We start from the raw sequence: 18,698 nt of genomic DNA on the forward strand, positions 1-18,698 counted from the left end.
TCAAAAGTGTATTATAACCTCCAAAACATAATGCATAATTTCAAAATATGGAAAGATACAATTGACAGAACTATAAAAGACGAAAAACAATAAGCATAGTTGAGAATGTCAAGAAGAAAATGTTGTTAATATTCTCAAAAATTTATCAATTTGATAATAGAAGCAGTGTATGTAAAACCAGTAATAATTTACTTCAGATTCTGATAGTGTTAAATTAGAGTTACAGAGTAATATAGGAGTCAAAAGAATGCAGAACTGTGAATTAAATTGGATGAATGTGAAGGTGGATGTTTTAGATTAAAAATAGCAGCAAAGAAATAGGAAAATTCAAAGTGTATGTGCAGTTTTACTGCTCTTTGATCTACTTGGAGGACAGAATGTCTGAAAAGGAGTGGGAATTAAATCTGAAAAACATATTGTAATCAAATATATAAAGTTATTAGCAAACCACACATTTAAAGTTGTCTTCACTGTGTTAAGATAATATTGGAAGTCATAACTTGTAAATTTCTTTTACCTCAGAAAATAATGAATGATATTCTGTGATTGTGCAAAACCAAACTGAAGTGCAAAAAGGATAATATGTGTGTTGAGTAAAATATTAGAAATGTGAATTTACCTTCTGGAGTCCATATAAGAAAACACTTCAAGATAATCTTATTAAACCGTTGAAGGCAACTTCTGGAGTTGGTGATAATTTGGTTCCAGCCATTTGCATTATCATTTTCTTCTTTTAAACACAGGATCTCTCTATTTATTTAAGAGTCAGAAAGACAGACATATCTTCTATCCCTTGATTCACTCCCCAAGTGCCCAATACAGCTGGGACTGGTCCATGCCCAGAAACTCAATCAAGGGGAGAGAATCAACTGACTTGTGTCATCAGTTGCTGCCTCCCAGGGCGCTCATAAGCAGGAAGCAGGAATTGGGATCAGAGTTAGGACTTGAACTCAGGCACTCTGATATAGGATGTGGTGTTGGCATACCAATTAGCATCTTAACCATCAAGCCCGCAGCCACCCTTAATTATCATTTTCACTACTGGCAAATATTTTGTTTGTAAATATGAAAAAACTCATATTTCCAAATGACTAAAGATAACTAGCAACTTGTGTCAATCAGAATATAAGGATATATGTGGGGCCGACGCCGCAGCTCACTAGGCTAATCCTCCGCCTTGCGGAGGGGCGCCGGATTCTGTCCTGGTTGCCCCTCTTCCAGGCCAGCTCTCTGCTGTGGCCAGGGAGTGCAGTGGAAGATGGCCCAAGTCCTTGGGCCCTGCACCCCATGGGAGACCAGGAGAAGCACCTGGCTCCTGGCTTCGGATCAGCGTGGTGCGCCGGCCGCAGCGCGCCGGCCGCGGTGGCCATTGGAGGGTGAACCAACGGCAAAAGGAAGACCTTTCTCTCTGTCTCTCTCTCTCTCTCTCTCTCACTGTCCACTCTGCCTGTCAAAAAAAAAAAAAAAGAATATATGTGGAAATCAGAAATGAGCCCTACTAGCATTACACTACATTCTAGGAAGAAAATAAGCCCTGATGACATAATTATATACAAAGAAAATCTGTCTCATTTTGTTAAATCTGGAAGAAATAGCAATAGGACAATGAAAGTTAGTATGGAATTTCTCAGTTCTGAAGCAAGATAGTTTTCTTCCAAAAAGGCCATAGTACTGAAAATTAATCAGTGACTGAGATCCTGAATCTTAGAGTCACATGAAGAAAACAGCAGCTATTTACATTTTCCTACAGGAACTTAGATCACAGCCTCCACAAGGAGACGTTGGCCTACATCCCAGTGCATAAGAAGTGATGCTATGCTATGCAAATTAATATTCTGTTGATATTTCTGTAAGACTTTCAGCAGAAAAATTCATTTAAGAACACTGTGGAGTTTAGGTAAATGTTGACAGAGAATACAGACATGTTAATCTGTGCTGGGAAATCCAGATGGCACCAACTAAGTATATAATTTACGTCAGTGACACCATAAAGGGAGAAACATTTGGGGAGGGAAAAACACAAAAATGTATTCAATATAGACCATGTGCTATGTCTGTAACACATGTACAAGTTTTCTCCAGTAATTCTACAACATCCTGTTAGAGTTTACATCCATTGTATCAATAAAGGTATTGAAATAGGAGAATTTTATTTATCCAGTTCAAGAGCTTGTAAGTTGCAGAGACACCAGATTTGAAATCAATATTAATAATGAGTTCCTAAAACAATCGTTATATTCTTGAAGAAGAAGATATGCATGTAAAATAGATTGAATTTGCTCTTTGGTTTTAATTTGAGTTTTGAGGAAGAGGCAAGAGAGAAAGATAACTGTACAGTTTTGATTTTTAAATCATGAATATTATGCCACTTGCCATGATACAACATATGTAATGATATATTTTAGGATTGAAAAAATATAAAGTTTGTATATTATGAGTTTGAGATGTTCACAGTGCTTAAAAGTGAAAGTTTCTAAATGACGCTGGAAATAAATGTATGAAATTTAGGGAAGATGTTATCAGAGCTCACAGAAGGCAGAAATATTCATATCTAGCCTAACTTGGTTTACCGAGCATCTTGACATTAATGTAGTTTAGCAAATGAATGATGCTGAATTCATAAAAGTTGGTGATAATGTCTAAGAACAGAAATAAGCCAAAGAGCTTAACAACAGAAACAAGGAGATAATTCAAAAAGTTCCTGATGTGATCAAAGAGGAATCTAGAAATTGCAGTACCACAAGGAATTTAGAAAATCAAAAATAAAGGAATTTTTAATTTGTCTGATGTTACTAAAAGATCAATTGGTGATGTTTCAGAAACTGCCATTTAATTCTTTTTAATGGACAATAGAAATATCAGAGAAATACATATACAATTTTAGTGTTTCAAAATTCCAAAGCTACAGATAATGAAATGTATTGATTTCTTTGGCAGAATAGAAAAAGTTATTGTTTCCAGAGGAGAGGATGGTTAGGGACAGTGAAGGTAATGTAAGTCATCAATCCAAAGAAAATATTTTCAAACGTTGGAATCATGGCACTGATTGCACTGTGTGGTGAAGTGTGCTGTATTGTTAAAACTGGTAGGGCCTTTGAGACTTGAACAAAGTTGGCTGTAATTGAAATGGATTATTTCTGGGGAAAATCATTCTCTCCTAGAGGTAGTTATGACTAAATGAATTTTGTGATTCATGAGGCAACAGAGATATCTCTTTGAAATGAATTTTGTGGTTTCAAACTAAAATAAATAATTCACATAGCTAGATGATTTGAAAAATATTCTGACATTATTACAAAAAGCTTGTGTGTATATTAAATAGGCTGTTCATTTGATTGGGTAAATTGAAAATATAAGTTAAAGATGGAAAGATTGTTTAAAAGTAATAAATTAAAAAAGAGAGAGAGATCAAATTTGAAAGCCAGAATGTATTTCTTGAATAGGTTGTTTGTTATTGCTACATCATTTTCTATTATGTGCATCAATTTTTTCAATAAATGCCACTACTTAAATGAGCCAATCTTCTGGTAAGTTTTGTCTGTTAATTTGAATGTTCTCTTCAAAGCAAATATGAAGATTTTTCTCTCATTTGTATACTATAATGTTTCTCATTTTTTTCATTATCACCTCTGACATGGAGATTTCTAAAATATTTATTTCTCTTTTAAACATTTTTCCCAATTACTCCCCATTATATTTCAGTTCTGCAGCTATATTATATTTGTTATGTAATGCATGGATATTTGTGCTTTATAAATGTTCGAAAAGTAAGATTTCTCCTCTTTCCCCTGAGAACAAATTTCATTCTCTTGGGAGTGATATTGTACCATTAAGAATACATGACATACCTCATTGAAAGCAAACAATGTGTGATACTGTGGTGAAATAGTGTTATTAAGAAGGCTGCTAACATTCGTCTGTATCCATAACAGTGTTTTCTAAGGAGCCAAGTCCCTTTAGAGGCATTTAGAGTATACCTTGATCACAGTATGCTAGAAAATAATAAAGACCAAAGCAGAGCTGTTTCCTGACTTGGATCTGACTTGGATTTTGGATTTTTTTTTTTTTTTTTTAAGTGCAGTGCACTCCATGAGCTGGTATCTGGGCCAATTCTTCCTCCCTTCCAACCCCCCCCCCCCACCAAAGATTTATTAATTTATTTGAAAGACAGAGTTACAGAGAGGCAGAGGCAAAGAGAGAGAGAGGTCTTCCACTGTTGATTCACTCCCCAGATTATCACAACTGCTGGAGCTGTGCCCATTCAAGGCAGGAGCCAGGAGCCAGGAGCCAGGAGCTTCTTCCGGGTCTCTCAGGTATGTGCAGGGGCCCAAGCACTTGGGCCATCTTCTACTGCTTTCCCAGGCCACAGCAGAGAGCTGGATCAGAAGAGGAACAGCCGGGATTTGAACCAGCACCCAAATGGAATGCTAGCACTGCAGGCGGTTTTACCCGCTGTGCCATAGCACCAGCCCCTGGATATGTTGTTTTACGTATTTCTTGAATCTGATGTATAACTGAAATGGAAAATGTTAAAAATCTAACCATATTTGCAGTTTAAACACATAATTATATATACCTTTTATAAACATGAGAGGTCTAAAATAAAAGAAGCAATTAATTTGGCCAAAAATTATCAAGCATTAAGGATTCTTTATGGGCCAAAATAAAAACAAATCCGACCTCAGAGAAACTATTCTATAACATCTGAAAGAATCATCCAAATCAGCCTACTAGAGGCCACACTGAATAGCACAGGAAACTCCGAAGATTTGAATTGAAAATGTCCACAGGCAAAGCAGCTGGCACAAGGGACAGTTGGCAAACTGTAACAAGTCTATGGGCATGACAGATTTTGGATCCTGGGGTACCAGAAGTAAAGAGATGCAGGCCTAAAATCTGTTCCATGTAGGGGAACAGTTGGCAAATGTCACACTAGAGCAGCAAGTAGTGAAGATTCCAACAAGGCAGCCTGGATATCATATCAGTTTTCGTTTTCTTAAGGGGCAAAGACAGGGGAACCAGGACTAGTATGTGAAAGAGAAATGAATCAAGCCACAGCTTGACAACTAAGGCATTTGATCCAGGCAAATAAACCTAAACTAATAGATATTGGGACCTAAAGGAAAAGAGCTTAGGTATCGGATGTCTACAAACTAATGACACACGAGAGACAAAAAGGAAACATACATGTAGCATTAACAACAGCATAACAACCACCGATAGAGGATTACAGAGCTTCTTCCCTCACTTTTTGTTTTATGTTCTCTGGAACATTGCACCCACGAACAGCGATAGAGTGACAGATAACCTGAAAGGTAGACAGTTGATTATGGATTTTTACTTTAGAAGAAAACTTTCCAGGGACTCCAAAATTCAGTTTCTTTTCATTCCCCATCGCTGAGTCATTTCTTTTGTTTTCTCTGTATTTTCTCTTAAGTCAAACAGAATTGTTGGACAAATTCCATTTGCCCCAGATATAATAAATTCCTTTATTTCCTTGCTCCCCACATATAAGTCAGTCTACAGTGAGAAACTCATTCAGATTCTCCAGAGTACCCTGTTATTTCACAGTTTTGTTATAATCTAGCAAACACATCATGTCTGCCTTCTCCAATGAATTATTAGCCTCTTGAGGATGGGAACAGCATCTCCTGGTTCCACTACTCCCCCAATGCCTAGTAGAATACCTGGAGCACACAAATAATTACTTTGGAGTGACAGAGTGTACAAAACTACAAGAAACAAACTTTGGGGGAAGGAGGAAAAGAGCCTGAAGAAAGGGAGGAGAGAAGGAGAAAAGAAGTTTCATTTGTTCCTCACAGTTGGTGGCTAAAGGAGCTATTCTCAGCTGAGGTTTCAAATAGAAACATGTTAAAGTAAATATTTGTACTAATTTATTTTTATTATTTTTTAAAAGATTATTTATTTTATTTGAGAGGTAGAGTTACAGACAGTGAGAGAGAGAGACAGAGAGAGATCTTCCTTCTGTTGTTTTACTCCCCAATTGGCCACAAAAGTCAGAGCTGGGCCTATTGGAAGCTAGGGGCCAGGAGCTTCTTCCAGGTCTCCCACATGAGTACAGGGGCCCAAGGATGTGGGCATCTTCCATTGCTTTCCCAGGCCATAGCAGTGAGCTGGATTGGAAGTGGATCAGCTGGGACTAGAACCTGTGCACATATGGGATGCTGGCACTGCAGGCGGAGGATTAACCTGCGCCATGGCACCAGCCCACTAATTTATTTTTATGCATTCTACATTTTCTATTTGGAGATCTGCATTACAAAGAATGAGTTATTTTATCATATCAGCACATGGAAAAACTATTAGAAAATTACGGAGGGCCGGCACCGCGGCTCACTAGGCTAATCCTCTGCCTTGTGGTGCCGGCACACCCGGTTCTATTCCCGGTCGGGGCGCCGGATTCTGTCCCGGTTGCCCCTCTTCCAGGCCAGCTCTCTGCTGTGGCCAGGGAGTGCAGTGGAGGATGGCCCAAGTCCTTGGACCCTGCACCCCATGGGAGACCAGGATAAGTACCTGGCTCCTGCCATCGGATCAGCGCAGTGCGCCGGCCGTGGCGGCCATTGGAGGATGAACCAACGGCAAAGGAAGACCTTTCTTTCCGTCTCTTTCTTACTGTCCACTCTGCCTGTCAAAAAAAAAAAAAAAAAAAAAGAATTACGGAAAACATTTGGACAGATGTTATGGTTTTCTTCTCAATTTTAAAGATCTTATGAAACATTCCCAAGTATATAATGATTTAATGAACATAAGAAACTTCCAAAGCAGTGTTTGATGCTATTGCAAAAAACTAAATAATACAAAACCAAAATTAAAATATCTCTAAGAACACCTAAAGGAGAATAAACATCTGATTGGAGAAGAATCAATTAAATAGTAATGTTTCTGGATTATAATCCTAGTGAATAAGACTATTCCAGATATTTTAGTTAAATTATTTATAAAATGTTATAAATATATTTTTTTCTACAAAGAAAGCTAACTTTAATAAACTGTTGGATGGGGGGAGGCATGTTGTGGCCCAGGGACACCGGCATCTCATATTGGCCTGCTGGTTCAAGCCTGGCTGTTCCACTTCTGATCCAGTCCCCTACTCATGTACCAAGGACAACAGAAGAAGATGGCCTAACTACTTGGGCCCTGCCAACCACGTGGGAGACAGGGAATGAGTTCTGGGCTCCAGGCATTAGCCTGGACCTGCTCTGGCCATTGTGGCCAATTTTGGACTGAACCAGAGGATAGAAAACCTCTCTCTGTCTTTCCCAATCTCTCTGGCACTCAGCCTGCCAAATAAATAAATACATCTTAAACAAACAAAATACCTCTTGAAGGATTCATCGTGCTTGATTTTGTTAAAGACCCCAACCTACCCCGGCTCACCATCACTACAACAAGCAGGATCCAGTGCTTCATTTTAACTTCAGTTAAACTTCAGCATCCTTTCTTGGAACTTAGAATAAAGTTCTACCATACAAAAATAGCTGGTAGATTAAACCTATACATTAATCAATACAGTATTTCAAGTATTTTAGGAGGTATTCTTGGATAAACTTTGCCACATGAATCACTATTACCTATTTTGAGAAATATATACAGAGTTACAATGATCAATCTACAATGAATTTTTGGCAGAAAACTGCGTGTCAACTGAGCTATATGCATAGTTTCCTAAAATACATATTTCTTCACATGTTGCTTACAAGCAGCCTTGTTAAACCTAAGCATACTACTGCTACTTCAAAGAAGACTGATTCTCTCAGTGATTTTGCAATGGCTTTTCGGAGTTCTAAAGCAGCTAGCAAAGCCTGAAAAGAGTACACATATCTATGCTTGGGAAGCTTTAACTTAGATCCCTTAAACTTGTTTCAGACTATTTATTCTGCTCTGACTCAGAGTGCACTTAGCAAGAAACAAAATCCCTGGTTGAGTCTGGGCATCACTGTTTTAGAGTTTCCTTCTTTAGCCATCCTATCAATCTCTACGATATCCAGGTGCTTTCATGAGTGCTTCACACAAAAGGTTTTAGAAAAGTGTTACTAGCCTTACCAGTTTTTTATAGGACACCATCTGCCTTTATGTTTTGTTTTTATTGGCCTGGTTGATAACACTTTCTAAAAACAAATAAGTAACCTCTTTTACATGTAGTTTTATGAGGGAAGGGAAACGAAGAGCAGACGTAATAGTCTGATTATCCTTTAGGAACATGAAGCAATGTTTTCACCTGTGGTATGAACAAACATAATACACTGGTCACTTTTCTTTAAGCGTTACTTTTTTTTTTTTTTAAAGATTTGTTTATTTATTTGAGAGATAGAGTTACAGACAGAGAGAGGGAGAGACAGAGAGAAAGGTCTTCCATCCACTGGTTCACTCAGCAAATGGCCAGTCCGAAGCCAGGAGTCCGCGCTGATCCGATGGCAGGAGCCCTCAAACATTACTTTAACATAAAATTGTGCCTATCATAGAAACAAATGTTAGAAACTGAAAATCTAATGGATGCCATTATTTTTATGCATTTTTGATTATAAAACAGTTCACAACATTTCTGGTAAATTTGCTTAAGGACAAAGCTATTTTTAAAATTTAACCTTAAATTTTAAGAGAAAATATGAAGTCTGAATTAGGGGAACTCAGATTATATAACAATCATGTTTTATGTGATGTCCAAATATTTCTAAATGTTTACCATAAATGACAGAAATCCGATGGTCTTTTGTTTAAGAAAATGTCAGAAATTCCTTATAAATATATTATTAGAGAATGTGCCTAGATAAAAAAACTAGAAATGGATTAACAGTATTATAGCTCTAGATCAACAGTATTATACTTGGTATAACTCTTTGGTATGATAAATTCCCTTTGAAACCTACAATTAGGAAGGATAAAAATGGTTGTATATATTTAAATATGCAACTGTTGGTACCAAGAGGTGGTGCTGGTGAATAAAATGAGCCTTGGGCTGACATTCAGTTGTTGCTTGTCATGGCCAGCATCCCATATAGAAGTGCTTGTTGAAGTCCTAGCTGCTCTATTTCTTTTTAAAACAACAAAAAACTTTTATTTAATAAATACAAAGTATAACTTTTGGATTATAGCGGCTTTTCCCCCCATAACCTCCCTCCCACCCATAACCACCCCATCTCCCACTTCCTCTTCCATCCCATTCTTCATCATGATTCATTTTCAATTATCTTTATATACAGAAGATCAACTTGTATAAAATAAGTAAAGATTTCAACAGTTTGCACCAACAAAGACAGATAAAGTATAGAGTACTGTTTGAGTAGTAGCTTTACCATTGATTCGCATAGTACAACACATTAAGGACAGAGATCCTATATGAGTAGCAACTGTATAGTGACTCCCATTGTTGATTTACCAATTACAACTCTTATTTATGATGTCAGTAATCACCTGAGACTCTTGTCATGAGTTGCCAAGGTTATGGAAGCCTCTTGAGTTCATAAACTCCAACCTTATTTAGACAAGGCCATGATCAAAGTGGAAGTTCTCTCCTCCCTTCAGAGAAAGGTGCCTCCTTCTTTGATGGCCCATTCTTTCCGCTAGGATCACACTCACAGTGATCTTTCATTTAGGTCATTTTTTTTTTTTGGACAGTGTCTTGGCTTTCCATGCCTGTGAAACTATCATGGGCTTTTTAGCTGGATCCGAATGTCTTTTGGGTTGATTCTGAGGCCAGAGTGCTGTTTAGGCCATCTGCCATTCTATGAGTCTGCTGTGTATCCCACTTCCCATGTAGAATCATTCTCTCCTTTTTAATTCTATCAGTTAGTATTAGCAGACACTAGTCTTGTTTATGTGATCCCTTTGACACTTAATCCTATCATTATGATCAATTCTGAACTGAAACTGATCACTTTGACTAGTGGGATAGCATTGGTACATGCCACCTTGATGGGATTGATTTGGAATCTCCTGGCACGTTTCTAGCTCTACCATTAGGGGTAAATCTGAGTGAGCATGTGCTGAACTATACATCTCCTCCCTCTCTTATTCCCACTCTTATATTTAACAGGGATCACTTTTCAGTTAAATTTCAACACCTAAGAATAATTGTGTGTTAATTAAAGAGTTTAACAAATGATATTAAGTAGAACAAAAAATACTAAAAGGAATAGAATAGTAAGTTGTTTCTTGACAGTCAGGACAAGGGCTTATCAAGTCATTGTTTCTCATAGTGTCTATTTCACTTCTACAGGTTTCCTTTTATGTGCACAGTTGCTGTCACAGATCAGGGAGAACATATGATATTTGTCCCTTCGGGACTGGCTTATGTCACTCAGCATGATGTTTTCCAGATTCCTCCATTGTGTTGCAAATGACCGGATTTCATTTTTTTTTACTGCTGTATAGTATTCTATAGAGTACATATCCCATAATTTCTTTATCCAGTCTAGTGTTGATGGGCATTTAGGTTGATTCCAGGTCTTAGCTATTGTGAATTGAGCTGCAATAAACATTAAGGTGCAGACTGTTTTTTTGTTTGCCAATTTAATTTCCTTTGGGTAAATTCCAAGGAGTGGGATGGCTGGGTTGTATGGTAGGGCTATATTCAGGTTTCTGAGGAATCTCCAAACTGTCTTCCATAGTGGCTTTACCAGTTTTCATTCCCACCAACAGTGGATTAGTGAGTCTTTTTCCCCACATCCTTGCCAGCATCTGTTGTTATTTGATTTCTATATGTAAGCCATTCTAACTGTGGTGAGGTGAAACCTCATTGTGGTTTTGATTTGCATTTTCCTGATGGCTAGTATCCTGAACATTTTTTCATATGTCTGTTGGCCATTTGGTTTTCCTTTTTTGAAAAATGTCTATTGAGGTCCTTGGCCCATCTCTTAAATATGTTGTTTGTTTTGTTGTTGTGGAGTTTCTTGATCTCTTTGTAGATTCTGGTTATTAATCCTTTATCAGTTACATAATTTGCAAATATTTTTCCCATTCTGTCGGTTGTCTCTTCACTCTCCTGACTGTTTCTTTTGCAGTACAGAAACTTCTCAATTTGATGCATTCCCAATTGTTAATTTTGACTTTGACTGCTAGTGCTTCTGGGGTCTTTTCCAAGAAGTCTTTGCCTGTGCCTATATCTTGCTGGGTTTCTCTGATGTTCTCTAATAATTTGATGGTATTGGGTCATAGGCTTAGATCTTTAATCCATGTTGAGTGGATGTTTGTGTAAGGTGTAAGTTAGGGGTCTTGCTTCATGCTTCTGCATGTGAAAATCCAATTTTCCCAGCACCATTTGTTGAATAGACTGTCCTTGCTCCAGGAGTTGGTTTTAGATCCTTGATCAAGTATAAGTTGGCTGTAGACATTTGGGTTGATTTCTGGTGTTTCTATTCTGTTCCATTGGTCTATCCATCTGTTTGTTTTTGTTTTTGTTTTTGTTTTTGTTTTGTTTCGTTTGGACAGGCAGAGTTAGTGGGAGAGAGAGACAGAGAGAAAAAAGTCTTCTTTTTTCCGTTGGTTCACCTCCCAAGTGGCCACTACGGCCGGCATGTTGTGGTCGGTGTGCTGCACCAATCCAAAGCCAGGAACCAGGTGCTTCCTCCTGGTCTCACATGTGGGTGCAGGGCCCAAGGACCTGTGCCACCCTCCACTGTCCTACTAGGCACAGCAGAGAGCTGGACTGCAAGAGGAGCAACCCGGACAGAATCCGGTGCCCCAACTGGGTTTAAAACCCGGGGTGCCGGCGCCTCAGGTGGAGGATTAACCTAGTGAGCCATGACGCCAGCCCCATATGTTTTTGTACCATTACCATGCTGTTTAATTATAACTTCCCTGTAGTAAGTCTTGAAATCTGATATTGTAATGTCTCCGCCTTTGTTTTTGTTGTACAGTATTGCTTTAGCTATTCTAGGTCTCCTGTGCCTCCATATGAATTTCAGCATCATTTTTTCTAGCTCTGAGACTGGCTGCTCCACTTCTGATCCAGCTTCCTGCTAATGTACCTGGGAAAGCTGTTGTAGGTGATTCAAGTACTTGTGCCTCAGTCACTCTTTTGGGAACTTTCATTGAGTTCTTGCCCCTGTCTTCACCCTTGCCCAAACTTGTTTTGATCAGTGAATTAGCAGAAGAAAGATCTTTCTCCGTCTCTCCCTTTCTCTGTCACTATGATTTTCAAATAAATAGATAAATAAATAGACCCTTTAAAATGAGTTTTAATTGTGGAATACTCTGCATTTATGTCTAATCACTGCATAAGTTTTTAAATTTTAATTTCCATATCTATATAATGTTCTTCATGATTTATTACAAACTGATTGAGAGGTGTCATTTGAAACAACCAACACTAGTGATGCCTCTGATTAATGTGGAGTAAATGCTAGCCTCCAATTTCTGCTGAAATTGTTAACTCATTTGTTATCATGCTGTGTATATTAATTTGCTAGTAGTAAACTGCAAGCCAAGGAAATTTTATTTGCTTGTTCATGTATACATCCTCTCTAAGCAGTTACAGGAATTCCCATTCCTTGTTACAGTGTTGGGAATGATGTTCACCTTATGTTCCTCATTGTGTGTTCTTTCTTACCCAGAGAAACAATAATTTCTTAATTTTAACTTAGTGATTCATCAAATGAAGAAATTAACTTCATCTCTAGCTTCCATACATTTTGAATGCTATTAGTGTTCAAATGTAGGAGGAAGAATTGTGGCCATTATTTTATATTGGACTTGTTGAAATATCCTGATGTGTTTGAAATAAGGATGGATAGTACTTTGAGATTTCTATTGCCCAATTTTATCAAATTTTGGAGTTGCATCTGGTAAGCAATAACAAAGAAATTTTTGTACTAGAAAACTAGGTGATAAATGGCCATAGAAGATGTGATATACTTATTAAGGCAATAAGTGATCATACAGTCTGCTTTATGAATTGCTTTTATAGGACTATAAAAGATTGCTTCCCAGAGCCGTGACTTTGTGTGTGTGTGTGTGTGTGTGTATGCCTCTTCATGGTTCTATTGACATCATGGCGCTCAGGCCTTGACCCCGTGCTTCTGCAGAGGGTCTCCTTCCTGCTCCTTCCACAGCTGTTGCTTGGTCTTCAAGTTTTCCTCATGCTTGTTGAGCCGGTGAATCATGGTGTGTCTTCTTGGACCACAAGACCAGGGGCTCATACTTCTTGCTTGTGTAGAATTTCCGGAGGTGTTCTATCTGGATCTGGTTAGGGTTGGTGGAACATGACCGTGGATTTGCGAGAAGCTCGGTTCTTGGAGAGCTCAGAGTCTGTACCACCTGTTAACTGGGACAACTCCACCTTCAGGCCGTCCAGTGTTTCAGCAGCCCCTCTTTCTTGCTATTACGGTTCTAAGCCTTGATTTTAGCGATTACTGCTCAAGTCCTGTCCCCATGACTACTTGGTCCCTGACCTTTTAAGGTGTACCATATATTAAAAAAAAAAAAACTTTCCTAAAATATGCATTTAGGAAATTTAAGAAGCATATCAAATTTAACATGTACTTCATCTGAATTGGTTTGCCCTGACACAGAATTCAGAGGGGAAATTTTTGAAGGCAGCAGTGGCTTAAGGAAGTGTGAATGGACTTTACTCAAACAGAATCCTTGACATGGAGAGGGTTAGTCAAGGAGGGGATTGACAGTCTATGCCTTGAGAAACTTCAGATCTAATATCTAAAAATGAGGAGGACAACTGAACTAGAGTAATCATAGTGTGAAAGTTTTCCAGTTTAGATCATGATATATGCGCAGTAGCTCAGTAGTGCTAACTTTTGTGAAGCTACTTATTCTAAAGTTCTGTGAAAAGTCTGCACACCAGCCTTTTATTTATTTTTATTTTTTAAAAAAGATTTATTTATTTGAAAGTCAAAGTTACACAGAGAGAGGAGAGGTAGAGAGAGAGAAAGAGAAAGAAAGAGAGAGAGGTCTTCCATCCATTGGTTCACTCCCCAGTTGGCTGCAACTGCTGGAGCTGCGCCAATCCGAAGACAAGAGCCAGGAGCTTCTTCTGGGTCACCCATGTGGGTGCAGGGGCCCAAAGACTTGGGCCATCTTCTACTGCTTTCCCAGGCTGTAGCTGAGAGCTGGATTGGAAGTGGAGCAGCCGGGTCTCGAACCGGTGCCCATATGGGATGCCAGCGCTTTAGGCTAGGGCATTAACCCGCTGCGCCACAGCGATGGCCCCCATCCTTTTATTCTTAAAATATTCATTAATTGGGTGATTTTGAATAAAGAAAGACATTAAGGGCAAAGTGAACATACATATGACAGAATAAGGCATTTTATGAAGAAACTAAGAACAAAGGATAAACTATCTAGCATACATCAGTAATACATACAAAGAAAAAATAACGAGAAAACTCAATACAAAAATGAACAGCAGATACATGTTTTGAATCCTATGTAAAGTTTTTTTTAATAATATACATGTTGATGTATTTCTTTATGAACTCACATATGCATGAATTTTAACATTTTAGGACCAAAATGAAGTTTTAATTCTATTTTCAAGAGACTTTTTAAAATTTCACTTATTTGCTAGATGGAAAGAGAGAGACAGGTAAAGAGATATCATCCACCAGTTCATCACCTGTATACCTCTAACAGCCCAGCTATGGCTGAAGATGGGAGCCCGGAACTGAATCCAGGTCTCCCACATGGTAGGTAGCAGGAGCCAAACTATTTGAGCCATCACTGCTGCCTACTAGAGTCTGTGCTAGAAGAAACTTAGCGTCAGCACCTGGGGCCAGGAATCAAAACCAGGCACTTCAATGTAGGAAGCAGGCATCCTACCTGGCATTTTAAACACTGGACCAAAAGCCTGCACCTCCATGAACTTTTGGAAATAACTTTGAATATTCAGAAAACAAACTCAAAAGTCCGATTAGCATAGGATGTGGTGTATAAACACACATTGAGGATGCAAATTAATCTGATATATGATTTTATACCTGTTGGTCTGGAAATATATTTAAACTAGAATATGCAAACAATCAAGGAATATTTGCTGGTGGAAGTGCAAAATTGCAAAATGCTGCTAATTAGTCAAACCAAATATACATGAACAGAGTGGACTTATTGAATACTAATAATGTACTACTTGTGTCATTTTATATTTAAAGATATATATAATAATGCATACATATGCATATATATATGTCATTAGTTTGAGGATGAAGAGGGAAGGCCTTGTTTTTTCTTGAGAATATTTTGACTACTGATTTCCTGTCTCACCTTTATACTTTTATCTGTCCTGCCACTTGGTAGCTACATGTATAATTATACTATGTGTAATTCTTGAACATACATCCTGAAAAATATTTTCTTGTTCTGTTCACTGCTTGTCACATGTCCTTCAGATAGAGATGATTATCTTATTTCAAATCTCTGCTCTAACATGACACCCTGCCTAGGTAATCTCAATAGCTAGTGACCTGCGTTTAGTCATGTGTTGATGGCTATAGCATTATTTATTGGGAACATACAAAGAGACTGTACATAAGTACATTCATATGAGTGACTCAGACCAGGGTTGCCTATTTGGAATCATCAGCTTAGAGTTGCAGCCATAAATTATAAAACAAGACATGGCAATCAAGTGAGATGTCAATATGCTATAACTCTACCACTTCTGTGAAGTATAAATGAATTATAAATGAATAGAAGAAGTTCCAGGTTTAAGAAGCCAAATATTGAAAATTCTGGTTGCTTTCTTTAAAAAAAAGGACATAAAATTCAAGAACACATAGTACCTGACTTAGATTTGTTTAATTTACAATATTTCAACTTGATAACTATACAAAAGTGATATACATTCAGTAGAAATTGTATTTCAAAATTTGAATTTTAATTTTTCTTCCATGATAGCAAAATGAGCTTGTAATCCTGGACAATGGAAGTGAGCCATAGTTCCCAGTCAGCCATGAGAACTCCATAGCAGATAACTGATAGTCCACAGTGTCCTGTGTTGCTTAAATAATATGCTCACTGGGTTAAGTGCCTTACAGGTATTTTCAACTTGTGATATTTTCACTTTGACATATGTATCATGAGATAACCCCATTGTAAGTCAAGGAGTATCTCTAAGCTACTGTATATCAGGGAAAACATCAGAAGAGTAAAGACATGACCTATAGGCTGAGAGAGAGTATTTTCAGGGTACACATCTAATAAGTGGTTAATAATCAGAATATTATAAGTAACTCAATAGATTAAATTGCACTTTAAAAAAAAAAACTAAGTAATCTAAACAGATACTTCTTGAAGAAATACATATAAATAGCCAGCAGGTACATGGAAAGAATGCCCAACATCACTATACTTCAGGGAAATGCAAATAAAAACTACAATGACATATCATCTCCCATTAAATTGGCTATGATCAAAACGGCAAAAGATACAACATATTGGCAAGGAGGTGGAGAAAACACAGCACTGGTATACTGCTGTTGGGAATGTAAATTAGTACATACGTTATGGAAAACAGTAAGGAGGCTCATAAAAAAACTAAAATAGACCACATTATAATTAAACAACCCCACATGTAGTTATATATTCAAGGGAAATGAAATAATTATTTTGAACAGATATCTGCACTTCCATGTTTATTAAAGCATTGTAAACAATAACCAAGGAGTATAAACAAATTAAGCATCCGAACCCTGATGAATGGATATAGAAAAACACAGTACTCATCACAGTGAGGTATTATCCAGTCCTAAAAAAGGATGCAATTGCAAGTCAATATATTGAGAAATAAACAAGGCAAAAAAAAAGACAAGTACCATATGGCCTTACTCATATGTGGACCCTTAAAAAATTGATCCTTGGAAAGTGAGAGTATGATGTCTGTGATGCTGTGGAGAGATGGAAGAAAGAAGGAATGAGGAAAGGTTGATGAATAGATTTTAAGTATCATTGGATAAGAGAAAGAAAATCTGTCATAGTAAAGTAACTATCAATAATTACAATATTACATTTATTTTTCTTAACAAAAAAGAAGGAAAGATTATGAATGTTTACACCATAATATTTGAGCAGACAGATATGTGTACCTGAATTTGCATATCACATAATGTATATATGTATGAAAACGTTACATGTTATCCATAAATCTGTATATTTTTAATGTATCAGTTAAACATAATTTGTTAAAAAATGAATGAAATGGTAAAAAATAGCTATGTATCAGTTTTTTTTTAAAAAGTGTATCTACCAGAAACTTTAAAATATTCAGAAAAATAGCATAATGTTTGAAATAGTTAACTGCTTAACACCACTCAAACACTTTTTTTCCCTAAAGGTTTGGATGCTTGATGTTTGATCACTTCCTCAAATATTCTTGACAGGAGAGAACTTCTGATCTGGGTATACTTTAAAGAGAACCAAGTCTTCTTGCTCTTTTATGCAAGTGATTACTGAATGAATATCCCAAAGACTAGCTTCTGGCTTTGCACAAAAATCAAGATTTTTTTAAGCTCATATATTTAAATTTGGGTACAACAGAACACTTTTATATTTAGTAGAATCTCTGACTAGAGATTCTAAGCTATCTCTTAAATCTTTGTATTTATCCAAATTGCTGTCTCTGTTTTTGGTGACCCCTAGGAAATCAATATATGCCACAACCCCTCAGTACCATGAAACATGGAAAGAAGAAGCTAGATCCTTTAGAGATAGATGGAAATCTGGGGTATTTCTTCTGTTCTCATGGTGAAACTGAAAGCAGGCATATTCTCATTTTGTCTGCACTAAAATAAGGAGAGGATCTGTGGCAGATGTCTGCTCTCATGTTCAGATTGCACATTCTAATCTCAGAAAAAGACCCACTGGAACTGGCCTGATCTATGTACTCCTTTTTGTGTTTTGTGATCTTAAGAGTCTCAGGAATGCATAGGCCCATTAGATCCAGACCTTAGGTGGTAAAGGAAGCAGTCCATTGGGTATAAGCAATGGAACTTGTAACACTTATTGTATGAAGAAGCCACTTCCAGGAAGACTGGGTAGACCTGGATTGTCACTGGAGGGGGCCAAGAATGAAGGCTTGAGACCTGCCAAGCTCTGGTTCAGATTGACAGATGTGGCCTGTTAATCTGCTAATACAAGATAGTTAGAAACCAAACCTGGTAAAACCACTATAGAAGTCTGTCTGGAGATTCCTCAGAAACCTGAATATAACCCTACCATACAACCCAGCCATCCCACTCCTTGGAATTTATCCAAAGGAAATTAAATTGGGAAACAAAAAAATGGTCTGCACCTTAATGTTTATTGCAGCTCAATTCACAATCGCTAAGACCTGGAATCAACCTAAATGCCCATCAACACTAGACTGGATAAAGAAATTATGGGATATGTACTCTATAGAATACTATACAGCAGTAAAAAAAAAAATGAAATCCGGTCATTTGCAACACAATGGAGGAATCTGGAACACATCATGCTGAGTGAAATAAGCGAGTCCCAAAGGGACAAATATCATATGTTCTCCCTGATTGGTGGCAACTGACTGAACACCAAAAAGGAAACCTGTTAAAGTGAAATGAACACTATGAGAAATGGTGACTTGATCAGCCCTTGCCCTGACTGTTGATGAACAACTTAATAACTTATCCTTCTTAGTATTTTTTTGTTTGTTCTACTTAATACTATTGGTTGAATTCTGTAATTAATAAACAGTTATTCTTAGATGTTGAAACTTA

The 18,698-nt window shown here is 37.4% G+C and overlaps 1 pseudogene; it reads right to left on the bottom strand.

The window, feature by feature from the left end:
* Nucleotides 1-13,016: 13,016 nt before the first annotated feature.
* LOC127483856 (large ribosomal subunit protein uL29-like) overlaps nucleotides 13,017-18,698 on the bottom strand; it is a 54,681-nt pseudogene continuing 48,999 nt past the window's right edge.

This window comes from Oryctolagus cuniculus, chromosome 12 (assembly GCF_964237555.1).
Source record: "Oryctolagus cuniculus chromosome 12, mOryCun1.1, whole genome shotgun sequence".
Classification (NCBI taxonomy): domain Eukaryota; kingdom Metazoa; phylum Chordata; class Mammalia; order Lagomorpha; family Leporidae; genus Oryctolagus; species Oryctolagus cuniculus.